This window comes from Lissotriton vulgaris, chromosome 8 (assembly GCF_964263255.1).
Source record: "Lissotriton vulgaris chromosome 8, aLisVul1.2, whole genome shotgun sequence".
Lineage (NCBI taxonomy): Eukaryota > Metazoa > Chordata > Amphibia > Caudata > Salamandridae > Lissotriton > Lissotriton vulgaris.
Genome location: NC_141696.1, coordinates 76,402,475 through 76,416,994, shown reverse-complemented (window position 1 = coordinate 76,416,994; position 14,520 = coordinate 76,402,475).

Genomic DNA, 14,520 nt, shown 5'->3' with positions numbered 1-14,520 from the left:
CAACCTCAATAACTTCAGACCAGTCTCCAATCTCCCCTTCCAAGCCAAAACTCTGGAGTGATGTGTTCTCGTGTAGCTTGACCATCACAATCGAAAATGAATAATCTTCTGGACCCTCACTGTTAGAACTGGGGGTCTCTAGTTGGCAGAGGTAGGTACCACTGTCCAAATAGGGACCCTTGCTTCTAGTCATTGTAAGGAGGAAACCCTCTGAGATAACCCCTGTTCACCCTCTAGGTAGCTTGGCACGAGCAGTCAAGGCTAATCAGAAGGCAATGAGTAAAGTATTTGTACCAACACTCACAGTAACACAGTGAAAACACCACAAACCGACTCCACAATAGTTTAGAAAAATAAAGGTATTTAATCTAAACTACACAAGACCAAAACGACAAATATCCAACAAACACAATTCAAGAATATGGTTGCGAAGGAGTTCTTAAGGATGCGATAAAAATAATCCACAGTTGTGTGAAAAGTTCACAGTTGCGTCACGTTTAGCCAACAGTACCATTATTTGTGCCAAAGTTCCAAAAGCAGAAGCTGGTGCATTGGAAAACAAGCAATGCATTGCTCCTGAGACCTTGGGGAGGCGATGCCACAACCCCGCTGCTGCGGCGGGCGTGTTGCGACGAATCCGGTCTGTATGGGGAGGAAGGCCACTTGTATGGATTCTGGTGCGTAAGTTCCGTAGGAAGATTGTTCTCGCAAAGGCACGATGCGACGATCTCGTAGGGGCTGCGATGATCTCCGGGGCGACAATGCGCAATCCCGCGACGATCTCTCTCTCGCAGCTCCTCGATGCGATGGCTCTCCAACGATGTTCGCAGTGAGGTAATGCGGTCCGCAAGCAAGCGGTGCGGCGATCTTACCCAGTGACGACAGGCTCTGTGACGACACTCGCAGCGATGTTAGTCTTCCCGCACCGGTCTGGTGCATCCCGCAAACGAAGGATGCGACGGCTCTGGCAGTGGCAACAGGCGTTGCGATGATCTGGGCCTTCGTAGCGGGGGGAATTTCCTCGCACTGTCGGGGATGCGCTCCGCAGCGAGCGATGCGATAACTTTTCTGTAGCAAAGTCTTTAAATCTTGGTTTCCAGCTTCCCAGCACAGATACAACTTCCAGAGGCACCACACATGGCCCACGCACTCCAGAAAGGAAATAACTCTCTCAGCAGAGCTCAGGGGAAGCTGGGGGTGAAGTCCTTTTGTTCCTAGAACTTCAAAACAGGGAGCCAGCTCTTCTCAGGCCCTTGGAGATTCCTTCAAGCAAGGGGACACAGCACAAAGCAAAGTCCTTCCCCTCTTCTTGGCAGCAAAGCAACAGCAGGGCAATCCAGCAGAGCAACAGCTGGACAATCTTCCATCTTCAGTTTCAGCTTTCTCCTTGGCAGACGTTCCTTCTTGATTCCAGGATGATCTAATTTTCTGTTGACAGGGGTCCTGTACTTATACCCCTAAAAGTCTTTGTTCTCTCTGTGCAAGTGGGCCCTGAGCCCGGTCTGAACCAGTTCTGGGTGTTCCTTGAGCACTTTGTTTTTCTGGCTTCTTCTTTCCTTTCAGAATGAGGGGAAGGGTCGTCAGCCGCCCAGCAGGAGGTGGAGCCAGCATTGTGGAAGGCAGGCACAGCCCTATTCAGGGCCAGGTGCTATATCCTCCCACCACTCATGTTGCAAATGCAGTGATTCAGCCTAGGGCTGACTCAGCCAGCCTCCTGGGGAATCCCCTGCCCCTGTCACTCTCAAACCAGGCGGTCAATACACAAACAGGCCAAGGCACACAGAAAGGTCAGACAAGAGAACAGAAACTTTCTAAAAGTGCTGTTCTCAAACACAGGATTTAAAAACAACCTTTCCTAAAACATGTGTTATTAAATTCTGAGTTCAGGGATACCAGACTTTTATGTCCTATCTTGTTCCTATGGGAAGATCTGCTGGTAGCCACTGTAGCGAGCATCCCCCATGATAGCTTATGGAGCAAGATAGCCTTGCAGCCGTGAAAAAAGAATATGCCTGCATGTCACCTGCACAAGTACATGCTCTACCTTTCACATACACTGCACCCTGCCCAAGGGGGTACCTTGGGCCTTCCATAGGGGTGACCAATGTGCACAAAAAGGGAAGGGTTAGGCCTGGTCAGTGGGGACACTTACCAGGAGGACATGGCAGTTCACAGACAGCACACAGGCACTGCGGTGGCAGGCCTGAGACACCATTTTAGGGCTACTCATGTGGGTGGCACAATCAGTGCTGCAGGCCCACTAGTAGTATTTGTCATTACCAGCCCTGGCACACCCAGTGCACTTTACTAGAGACTTCTTGGTGATACAAATATGCAAATCATGTGTATCCAATTACGATAACAATTTACACAGAGAGCATATGCACTTTCGCACTGATCAACAGTTGTAAAGTGTGCAGAGTCCTATTGCCAACAGCCACAGGTCAGGAAAAATAATGGAGGAAAAAGTAAAAAGGTTGGGGATGACCCTGCAAGAAGGTCCAGTTCCAACATTCATCAATCGGGTTTCAGCAAGGGATGCAGCATGGAAACAGCCATCCTGAGCATAAAAGATGACTTACACAAATCCCTAGATAAGGAACCAATGCTGTCTACTCATTCTCCTAGACCAAACAACATTTCATGACTAGCAATTTGGTACCTGTAGCCTGTCTCTGTGTCACACGAATGGCTGTAGCAGACACATGTTTTTATTTGTATTCCTCTCAGACAGCCACAGACACTAGAGAGCTTAGGTGTGCCTGGATGGGCCATCACTGGCAGAATGGGAGGGAGGAGGTGGGCACAGTCCTACTTACACTTGAATAGGCTGTGTCCTGCCTCCACACAAAGGGTTGCATACCCACTGTAGTTAGTCTGGAGTCAGAACAGGGAAGGCAGGATGCCTGTAGACTTCAAAGGGAAACTTCTAGAAGCTTTTCCCACCTTTCAGAGGAAGGGCACCAGGTATTAATATTAAATCTCTGATACCACCCCTTTAGTACCCTTCTGGTCTTGTGGATACTTTTCCAGGAAGAAGGAATGCTGTGCTGCTAAATGGACAGCCACTCTGTGTGACTGCTGCTCTGAAGGACTGTTGCCGGCTCGCACTCCATCGCAGTTGGCCTAAACTTGGTATTTTGTCCTGGTCCAGCACAGCCAGATATCCACAGTTGGAACTTTGTGCTTTTTGGCTCTGCTTTTACTAAAAATCTTTAAAGTTAAATATCTTTGGTTTTACTGATTGAATTTTTGTTGTTTGGGTCTTGGTTTATATATATAAATGTACTCTAGTTTTCTAAACCGGTGTGTGCTCCTTTTGTGGTGTATTTTCACTGTGCTACTGTTTGAAGTGTTGCACAAATACTTTACAGAACAGTACAACCTCTGTGTTAAGCCTGAGTGCCAAGCTACCTGAGGGTTGAGCACAGGTTAATTTGGAGTTAACTTGTGATTTCACCCTGACAAAGATTGCGGCCCCTGCCTGAATAGGGTTTCACCCCTCTCTCCCAGTAACCCAATTTCTTACAAAAGTGCAGATCAGTTTTCTCCTGAAAACATCCACTGGGTGCAAAAAAGGAGGGCAAATCCATTTACACCATGTTTTTGAAGACTGGAGCAAATAGATTTTGCTTTAGTCTATATCACAGAAGGGCTTAGCACAAATGAAACATGGAGTAAATTAGGGAACCCTTTGTGAAACATATATTGCCTATAAATAAGTTCTGCCCTTGGTCAAAGATATTTTAACAAGAAAAAAATAATTCATAAATAATAATAAATTTTAATACCAAACTGATATTACACTATTTTGCTTCACATGTTATAAAAGAAACCCAGAGCAAATTGATTTTGCATTGACTCTAAACTCCACATTTCATAAGGACAAATTCCACATTTCATATGTTCCACATATATGGTCAGGACATTAAACCATATTATGTGTGCTACAATGTGTTTGTTCTCTCATACATTTACGTATTTGCTCAGCTTTTTGCACACCTAAGACACATTTAGAGCACACCGAAGGCACCAAGGGCCGATTGGTGCCTTAGGTGTGCTCTAAATGTGTTCACTCACTCACTCATTCAGCCCAGTTTACACTTATGCCCTTATTAGTAAGCTCACTTACTTACTCACTCATATGCGTTCGTTCAAAGTATATGGCTGGAGCTGTGTGTTCTCGCACTCACAGCTTCACTCACCTTGCTCTATATCAATGCCCAAGGCAGTTCATACTGTTAGGTGTGCCATATAAGTGTGTTAATACACTCCCAGGTTCACTCACTAACTCACTCAACGTTGTTGAAAATCTATATCCAGGGCAGCTCCGACTGGTAGGTTTGCCCTGTTAGTGTGGTCACTCGTTCATTCCCCCACTCGATTATCCACCTGGTTCAACAAATTGTCAAAAGCAGTTGAGTCTCCTATGCATGCTATATTAAACTTTTCACCAACTCATTCATTCACTCATTCACTTATTGAGTGACTGACTGATTGACTCACTCACTGGCTCACCGACTTTGTTCATCCATGCCAGAAGTAGTTCAATATATTAGGTGATCTCTAAGATTATCAGAATTGTATCCTTGGATTTAGCATGAGTCGCTGCTCTCTAGTAAACTTTCAGTATCCTTGGATTTAGCATGAGTCGCTGCTCTTTAGTAATCTTTCAATATCCTTGGATTTAGCATGAGACACTGCTCTCTAGTAAACTTTCAGTATCCTTGGATTTAGCATGAGTCGCTTCTCTCTATTAAACAATCAGTATCCTTGGATTTAGCATGAGTCGCTGCTCTCTAGTAAACTTTCAGTATCCTTGGATTTAGCATGAGTCGCTGCTCTATAGTAAACTTTCAGTATCCTTGGATTTAGGATGAGTCGCTGCTCTCTAGTAAACTTCCAGTATCCTTGGATTTAGCATGAGTCGCTTCTCTCTATTAAACTTACAGTATCCTTGGATTTAGCAGGAGTCGCTTCTCTCTAGTAAACTTTCGGTATCCTTGGATTTAGCATGAGACGCTGCTCTCTAGTAAACTGTCACTATCCTTGGATTTAGCATGAGTCGCTGCTCTCTAGTAAACTTTCAGTATACTTGGATTTAGCATGAGACGCTGTTCTCTAGTAAACTTTCTGTATCCTTTGATTAAGCATGAGACGCTGCTCTCTAATAAACTTTCAGTATTCTTGGATTTAGCATGAGATGCTGCTCTCTAGTAAACCGTACATTTTGCTGGGAGTAGTATTGACTCTGGCATATTGTTACCTATTTAACGACTTAGCCTTTTCTCCAGACAGACATATGAGCTTCCATTTGGCTCTTACCTTCGCTCTACACGGTTTATTCTCTAGCGATCATGTGAATCTGTGGGGTTTTCTCTACTTCTCCTGACTTGTCACAGCAAATGGGCCCAGACTCACTTTACTTACATAAGCCCAGAAATAGCACCTGTTCATGCGTGACATTGCACATATTTTAAGCCCCCTCTAAAGAATCATCTTTCCTGTAGTTTCTTTTGGATTTAGCACACGTTGATGTTTTCTAATAAATGATCAATCTTGCAAGAAAGTACACCCACTTCGACATACGTCTTAATAGCCGCATGCGTCTTAATAGCCGCATGCGACTAATGAGCATTCCCTTTCTGGAATTTGATTTTCTGTTTGTGGAAGATTTATCTCACTGTTGAATTAAGTTTATCAGTACTGGCATTTTCTTTTGTTACTTATGGGATTATTATGAACACACCACTCTTTTCTGCTTTGGTGATGGCATTTCACTCTCACAGTGGGCTTTGTGGCTGAAGATACTGTTTTTATTTGGTCGCACTTCATTGTTAGTGCCCTGGTGCTATGCTTGGCTCAGTATCTTTACATGATACGTTCCCAGGCTGGAACGGCTATATGCTGCTTGTGGCACTCCTGAAGAAGGCGGAACGCTGAAGCGCGTGTTGAGGATGAGTGATGAAGCCACAGGTTAAAACCGTATTAATCAAATGAAGAGACATTTATGTAAAATGAAGGGAATTCTAAAACTATATTATACTGCTACTTGTCTAATCTATTGCATTAATAGAGAATTTTGAAATCCTTACATAGCAGACCGATAATGTTACCATGTAATAGTTAGACCTGAACCAAATTTGTATTGGTAGGATTTCATTGTATATATTTTTTGCCTCTATTTTTGTCAGAATGGTGATCATTGCATGAGTGTTTAGTATGGTTTTTGAGAGTGGGAGACAAATGGTGTGCATGTAATTATGTATGACTTTTAACAATTTTGATATTCTTCAGAGGTGCATATCTAGCCCTGCAAACTAAATGAATATATTGTTAATTACAATTTAATGTTACATGAGACGTGACAAAAAAAACATATCTTAACACTGATTTGAGTAGTCACTGAGCCTCTTGCACCAAAATGATTAATTGACGAGCCATGATGGTTAAGGAATAAGGTATGGGGGGTGGAGGGGTCCTAAGTTTCGTTACTCTATACATGTTCCTGGCCCCTAGATCTTAATGTTCTTAGGGGGTACCTCTTTTTGCCTTTACTTTAGTATATACTTATATATTTATTTGAGAGATTTATTTAGCCCTGGAGAGACCTGAGGGCATTGTACGCTTTACAACACCTAGCATTGATAGAAGGATTATTATGTTATGTTATGATGGGTTTTATAAAGCGCTCAGCTACTCAGGCAGAGTGTCCCAGCCCTATCAGACCTAGCAGGCACAGAGCACAAAAACTCGAAGAGATCATTGGCCGAACAGCCAGGTTTTGAGATCTTTCCTAAAGGCAAGCAGATTCTCTGTCTTCCTCAAAGACAAAGGCAGTGCATTCCAGAGTTGGGGCGTCAGACGTCTAAAAGAGCGACCCCCTATGCGGGCTCGCCTAATTGACGGAACTGTGGCCAGTGCTAGCGATGCAGAGCATAATGATCTAGCAGGGTGGTGGAAGCTGATTCTGTTCCTAAGGTAGCGAGCCCCCGTACCATGGAGAGCTTTGAATGCCATGTTGAGAGTTTTAAAGGAAATACGTTTGCGTACAGGCAGCCAATGAAGAGATTTAAGAAATGCTGCTGTGTTGGATCTCAGGCTGAGGCCGAAAATTGCTTGTGCAGCGCAATATTGTACCATTTGAAGGCGCGAAAGAAGATATTTGGGAAGGCCTAAATATAGCACATTTGTGTAGTCCAGCCTGGAACCTATCAAGGCCTGAACCGTGGTCCTCCTGTGGGCAAGGGACAAAAGTGGGAGAAATTTCCTCAGCATTTAAAAAAAAAACGAAACACTGTCCCACTAAGCCCAGGATCTGCGGTTTAAAAGTGAGACACTTGTCCACTTTTACTCCTAAATTCTTGGCCACTGAAGTGGCCACGGAGGGAGGAAACATCGCCGCCGGCCACCAGGACTTCCAGCAGTGATCCGGAGGACAACGGAAAAAGAGAACCTCCGATTTGTCTGAGTTACATTTCAGATGATTCAGTTGGAACCATGAGAAAACGGCCCCCAAACAGCTCTTAATCCTCTCTCCATCGAAGTCAGTGTTCTTTTCACACGTGAAAAGAAGCTGTGTGTCGTCGGCGTACAATACAATCTGGGCGCCATAGGACTTCGCCAGTGCCGCAAAAGGGGACATGTAGATATTAAAAAGAGTGGGGCTCAGTATAGACCCCTGAGGAACTCCAACCTCCAATGGTGGCACTAAGGCAGAGTACGGAGGGGCCCAGATTGTTTGTTGGGGGGTTGGATAGAAACGACTCAAACCAACTGAAAGCCGTCCCCCTTAAACCAATCTCATAGAGTCTTGAAAGGAGACGGTTGTGGGGGACGGTATCAAAAAGATCTAACATCACCTGCATCGCCTTTCCTCCGACATCCAAGACCTCCTTGATGGCTTCCGTGACCTCCAACAGTGCTGTCTCTGTGCTCATGTTTGCACGGAACCCAGACTGGGTGTGGTGGAGGACATCATGTGTCTCTAAAAAATCCGAGACGGAGGACTGCACATGCTTCTCCACAACCTTGGCAAATTCCGGGAGAAGGGAAATAGGTCTATAGTTGGCATGAATGCCGGGATCAAGGTTTGGCTTTTTTAGGAGAGGCAGGATAAGAGCATGTTTCCAGGCCTGAGGAACCACTCCAGTGTCAAGGGATTGATTTAAAATCGGGTTGATTATAGTGTTAATGACTTGTGCTAATTTAGCAAGGAACTTAGCGGGACACGGATCCAGCGGGGAGCCCGATTTTAGTTTGGATAAGAGATCCAACGAGGCTTTTGGCGAGAGGGTCGGAAAGTTCGAAAGTAAAGGCCGCTCAGAGGTGGAACAAGATGAAAGAAGAGTAGAATTGGAGGCCTTGACCGGGTCTGATGGCGAAAAAGACGACTGAATGATTTTAATTTTATTGGCAAAAAAATCTGCCAGTTGAATAACCCACGGTTCAGAATGTGAACGTTTTGATGTTATGGATGAGGGCGACGTGAATTAATTCACAACCACAAAGATTTCCTTGCTGGTATTAGTGGCAGCATCAATTCTCCTGGCAAAATAAGACTTTTTTTCCAAATTAATTTCATTATGATAGATCTTAGTGCACTCCCTATAGGCTTTCTTCAATAACCCATCATAGTTTTGACGCCAAGCTCTCTCTGCCTTCTTACAAAGCCTTCGACTAACATTGAGTGCCGGCGTAAACCAGGGAGCTGAGGCTCGAGTGGTGTTTTTGCGAACCGCCAGAGGAGGTGCTAGCTTGTCAAGACGCTTTGCAAGCCAAATCTGAAAGAGATCTAAGCCAGCCTCTGGATCACTGGTGAACAGGCAAGGATGTACCATCAGAGACTGTGCTAGCATGTCAGATGACATGCAGGATTCACAGTTGACATAGTATAACAAGAAGGGGTGAAAACAGTGTAACATAAAACACGCATCTCAAAGAGTAACAAATTAATTTTATTATTACATTTTGACAGAGCAATCCTTTGTCATAGGTACTGTATTTTCAAAATTGCAGTCCCCAGTCCCCGAGATGGTTATTAATTGTGGGCTTACAGTTCTCCACTGCTTTCATTTGTTGGTTTCAGTGGTGCAGCATGGCTAAATACTTATAATGTCCCAAATGCGAGACCAATTGCATTGTAATTGCTCGTTAGTTTTAATGCCCATCATATAAAAATATTATTCTTATATGTACAATATGGTTTAAATGATTGTAAATTAAAAAGATAGTTTAAAGACAAACATTAAATCTAGCAAAGTATTGAGAATTGAAACAAAATGCACTGACAAAGTAAAGTGTTGGTCCACCAGCCTTAGTGTTGAAGTGCTCTTAATAGAGGCAGATGAGTACATGTGATCAGGAAAGAAGTCTGTCAATCAAACTGCAAGATAGCCAAAGGCTCAAGTGAGCTGATTTATTACCTCATGTAGTAAAGTGTGGTGGAGGAAAAAACATGTGAATCACAGCTGAACAAACCTATAGATAACAAGCATTGGCATAGCCAATAGGTCTCGCCTTTGGGAACTTATAAGTGTTTAGCCATGCAACAGTTGACATTGCACCAAGGATATTGTGCTGGATAACTAAACACTTATAAGGTCCCAAAGGTGAGACCTATTGGCTATGCCAGTGCTTGTTTCTTTTTTGACTGGAGACCTTTTATAGGCAAAAAATAGGAAACGGCCTAAGCGGAAACGTCATCCAGAACCAACGGCTTTGGCGACAGATCTAAAGGGGCTTATTTACATGCCCCTTGCGCCACCGGAGCGTCACTTGTAAACACGCCCATAGCGCTCCTTTGGGTGATATTCTAGCTTGCTATAACAAGTCTACTGATAGTTTAGAATCATTGTACTTTACTTGAGACCAAAGTGAAAACATTTATGCCTGCAGCCCCCTCAATATTTTCTTCCGCATATTGTAAAACTATTTCATTTTTTTAATGTGTTGCAAATGTGTATATTTTGTAGGGATATTGATACTAATACTGGTTAAATCAGGTGCAAGCACATTGAATAAAACACCCGCCCAGTGACAATATATATATTTTTTTATTTCTTTCTTTTAAAAGAGTTTGATATAGTGTGAACTAGACCCGATATTTCTGGTATCAGAGCGCTTTACATGAGCACCAATTTCATTACAGACAGACACATTAATTTTTGTTAGGCACGGGAAGATAAACTGATTTGCCCAGAATCAAAGGATGTTGAATGCGAACACAGTTCCCCAGCTTCGAGGTCAACAGTTCCAACCGCAAGGCTACATCCTCTACCAATAGGATTCAAAGGGTCCTATGGTAATTACGACTAAGATGTCCCTTCCTATATAATGCACTGAATACATCCCCTGAACATTTCTGCAAGGTGCCACTGTTAGTGGTTGTGACTCTGATGTGTAAAGAAAAATATTCTGTAAGTCTGCCTTCATATGAATGTAATGACTTGACGCCGAAACAAGTCTTGGGGCCCTGGGGTGCTCCTACCATATGCTGCACAGCAGAGCAGCATCTTTATTATTGTGCGTAAGTATATTTAGTATTTGAAACTCCCGCTTGAACCCCGACTATGCTCCATAGTCTCACTGCCCTCTGCAATTCCACTCTCCCCTGCAAATTCTCTGGCCCTGCGCACCCTTGCCTCGCTCCCCTTTTATGCTGTCACTTCTCTAACTGATGTTGCCCTCTCCGCTGTACTTCCCACCTCTCTCATACATGCGCCATCTCTGCTGCATCTGTGATCAATGCATTACAAAGGAAGCATTTAACGATGTGCATTTCTCTTGTTAAATACATACATTTTATGGCAGCTTGCTCACTGCCTGTTATTTCCATTAGGATATTGTCATTTTATTATATTTATATTGCCTTTTGCAAGTAATTTAAATCTCTGTAGTTGTCTCTTTTTGTAGATTCTTTGCTGGTTTATTGGTGGGTCATTTAAAGCGCTGAGAACTATATAACTCTGTCAACACGCATTAAGCTGCTCCACGTCGTGCATGGATGACATTTTACAGGCCACACACGGATTTTTAACTATTTATTTACCATGAACTAAGCGCTCGTATAGTATTAACACGGAGGAAGCCACTAGGTTACAGAATTGTACTACAGGTTCGCTCATTCGCGTTTTTAAAGTTAAAAAGTACTTTGAATAATAATCTCACATTTCCCCCTTCTAAACAGAAAATGTTTCCACTTATCTGATTGGTTGTGAGGGACAAGAAGGGCTCATGCTTTCACCCAGCTTGCCAATATTGCGTGGCAAAAGTCATCTAGTAACGAGGAGTAAGGGGAAAAGAAAATCACTCTAAAATAATGCGCTACCTGGGTAATTCTGGACTGTGGTCTCCAGAGTTTGGCATTGCATAAACAGCAATATGAAGCCATTTTTGGTCAAAGGCTGTTGTATTCACTTGCCTACATTTAAAACTACAAGGTTAAATAGAGTCCTGGAACTTCATGTTTGACATGTGAGCAGGGAATACAGCAATCTGACCACAAGCTATTCTGGGTATTGGACCCTAAAGTACTTTTCGGGACGCCCAAGAGAATCTGTGAACCCTACAATTAAGGTACTATTGGAAGAAACAAGAAGAAACAAGCACGCACGCCAAAAGAGGAGGTGGCAGCAGGGGGAGGGGAGTCGAGGAGGGGGCCTGTGCCTGATTCCCTTGCGGGAGCGAGCAGGAACCATCTGTCAAAGTTCGCTCCCACAGGGGAATCGCCAAATGTGCACGCGTTGCCATTCAAAGCAATGCAACACGTTTTCCCTGCAAAGCTGAAGCGATTACTAAAGGTCTTTTTCCTATGCTACGCATGTGCGCTGCATAGGCGAGACCTAAAAAGAACTGATGCTAAGATGTCCAAGATTGTGTATTTTTTGTATTTATGATTTTTTCGCAAAAGGCTTGCAAGAAAGCTAAAGATATCAAATGCTAGGAGGACAGTAGGATGAAAGATAAAAACCACAGCAGAGTTCAGACACCTTTATGGTGTGATGCTATATGACACTTCAGCCATTTCTTTCGAAAAGCCTGTAGACAGCTTTAATCTTCTCTATAATGAATGAGCATATAGGGAATAAATATGTATTTGCATTACATTTGTAACCTGTATAGGCATTAAACCTGTCTCCGGAGGATATACTGGCTTGAACTCCAATTGAGTTAAGCTGTGAGTTTTTACAAGGCACCTTTATTTTAAGAAGGAAGGCACCCACTGACGATGATGGGTGTTCCAAACCTTTAGTCCTCATATTAGAAGACTATTTTTTGCCATAGGTGAATCAGGGCTTGTGTCCAGGTTCAAGAGGTGAGTACTGGTATAGCATTATATTTCGTCTGGGGCATACCTCATCCCTATCCTTATATATCTGTTTTAGCTGCAATGTGCAAATAGTAATGCATTTAAGTAAAGTAGAGTTAACAATTCTCAATAATTATATTAATAAACGTGGTTTGAAATTCTTTAAGGTAAATAGTGGTCAGAGATTGCCTACTATTTGTTACATGCAATTGTTTTAATGCAGTTGAAAGCAAATGAAAGCCTCTATTTAATTGCAAGGCAGCAGAGTACTTAGATCAGTCAACACGTTTCACCCCTCATAGTCATGCAGGTCTGGGACTTTTTCAAGGCTGTTTAAGCATTATTAGTTACAGAATTAAAGGAATTACATTCATGTACGCAATATATGTCACATAAAGAAAACAATTGATGTTCGAAGAAGACAAAAGATACAGATGAAAATTGCATAGAAGTGAAAAGTAGAGATAAAAAAGAGAGGCATACATAATTATCAATTTCTATTAGGAAAAACTCTATCATTTGCATCCATGTTGTGGAGAAGCGTGGCTCAATGGGTAGCGCGGCAGACCCTGATGCGGAGGTCTGGCCCGGGACCAGGGTTCAATCCCCGCCTCTGCGGCTCTTGGACTCAATCTCCCCGGACCTGATCATTCTCGCCTCTGTGCCTAGTCTATTCATGGGTCCCACTCTGTGACCCTGGGCAATAGCTTGCTTAATCTCCACAATGGCCCCAGCAGCGCTTGGATGCCTGGCTTCACCTTGGGGGTGCCCAGGAGTGAACATCTCACAGGAAAGCCAGGAAGGGTTCCACAGCGGTATGAATACAGCGCTATGAGACCTCTTGGTAGAAGGCGCTATATAAATACAAACACATTTGTATCCATGTTTCATGTGCTACACTTCATGCTTACAAACCACTCTATGCTTTTCGTGGGAGATTTTTGTCTGAAAAGGGTAGCAAACTGCCATATTTGGTGTCTTGGAGCTCGTGTTATAAGTGACAGAATTTCGTTTTTATGACAGGGACTGGCGGAGGTCCTAGATAGTGAGTCAATAAGGTGTTTCATAGGGCCATGCAACTCGCTTTGGAGGAGGGGTCTTCAAAGTTTCTCAAAAAGTTTACAGGAGGCATTGTCGATGTTTGGCATAAGATGGATTGTACGTCAGAAATAGCATTGTTGGTCTCACATGGTTGTAGGTAAGCCATATTAGTCTGAAAGATTCAAAATTTTATGAAGATCCTTCACCCACCTCGCCTCCAAAGACCTGGAACACACTGCCTCTCCACCTCAGGCAATCTCTGTCGCTGACCCAATTCAAGAAGGACCTCAAGATCTGGCTTTTCGACTAACCACCAGAGCCCAGATGGATCAGCAGCCCCACCCCCCTCAGCGCCTTGAGACCCACACAGGTGAAAAACAGCGCCCTACAAACACCTGATTGATTGATTGATTGGTAGATGGTTTGATGAACAGGTTTAGATGCAAGCTCATGTTATTTACGTGCTTTAAAAGTTAACCTGAATTTAATGGGGCTTTTTAAGTGATAAGCACTTGCCTGTCCTTGTAGTCCTAATTGTATCTTCAGATTGTAGATATTAAAATTACTATTAACATTTCATAGTTGTGAGAGTTTAGGTATTGCCCTAATAGGGTGGGCATTCAATACTGTCAGCAATCCAGTACTAATCAGCATAACTCCAGAACTATTACCCCCTTCCTTGATAACCTTTGATATAGTAATGCCTTTTTTTGAGTGCTGTGATAACTTTCAAATAGGGCACTGTAGGAAATCTGGTTATTAGTTGAGAGGGGTGGAAGCCCCACTCACATAATAAACACAATTCTCGTATGGCTGACCCACAAAAGTCACTAAATAAAGCTGTGCTTAACCCTCTGGTAGCTTGGCACAAAAGAAGTCAGGATTAACTTAGAGGCAATGTGTAAAGAATGTATGTAGCACTAAAACAGTAATATAGAGAAAGCACAAGACAGGAAAACCCCCAAACCAATTAGGATATATAAAGTATATTTTTACTGAATAAAATGACAGGAAACCCTCAAAAAAACAATCTGTAGAATCGGAGTTATGAGTTTTAGTTGAAAATAGCACCTAGTAGCACAATAGTTCCTGGTCCTTCTGGACTAGGGAATAGTCACAAGTTCAGGCCAACCGCGATGGAGTGCGTTTCAAATACAGGGATCAGGTTT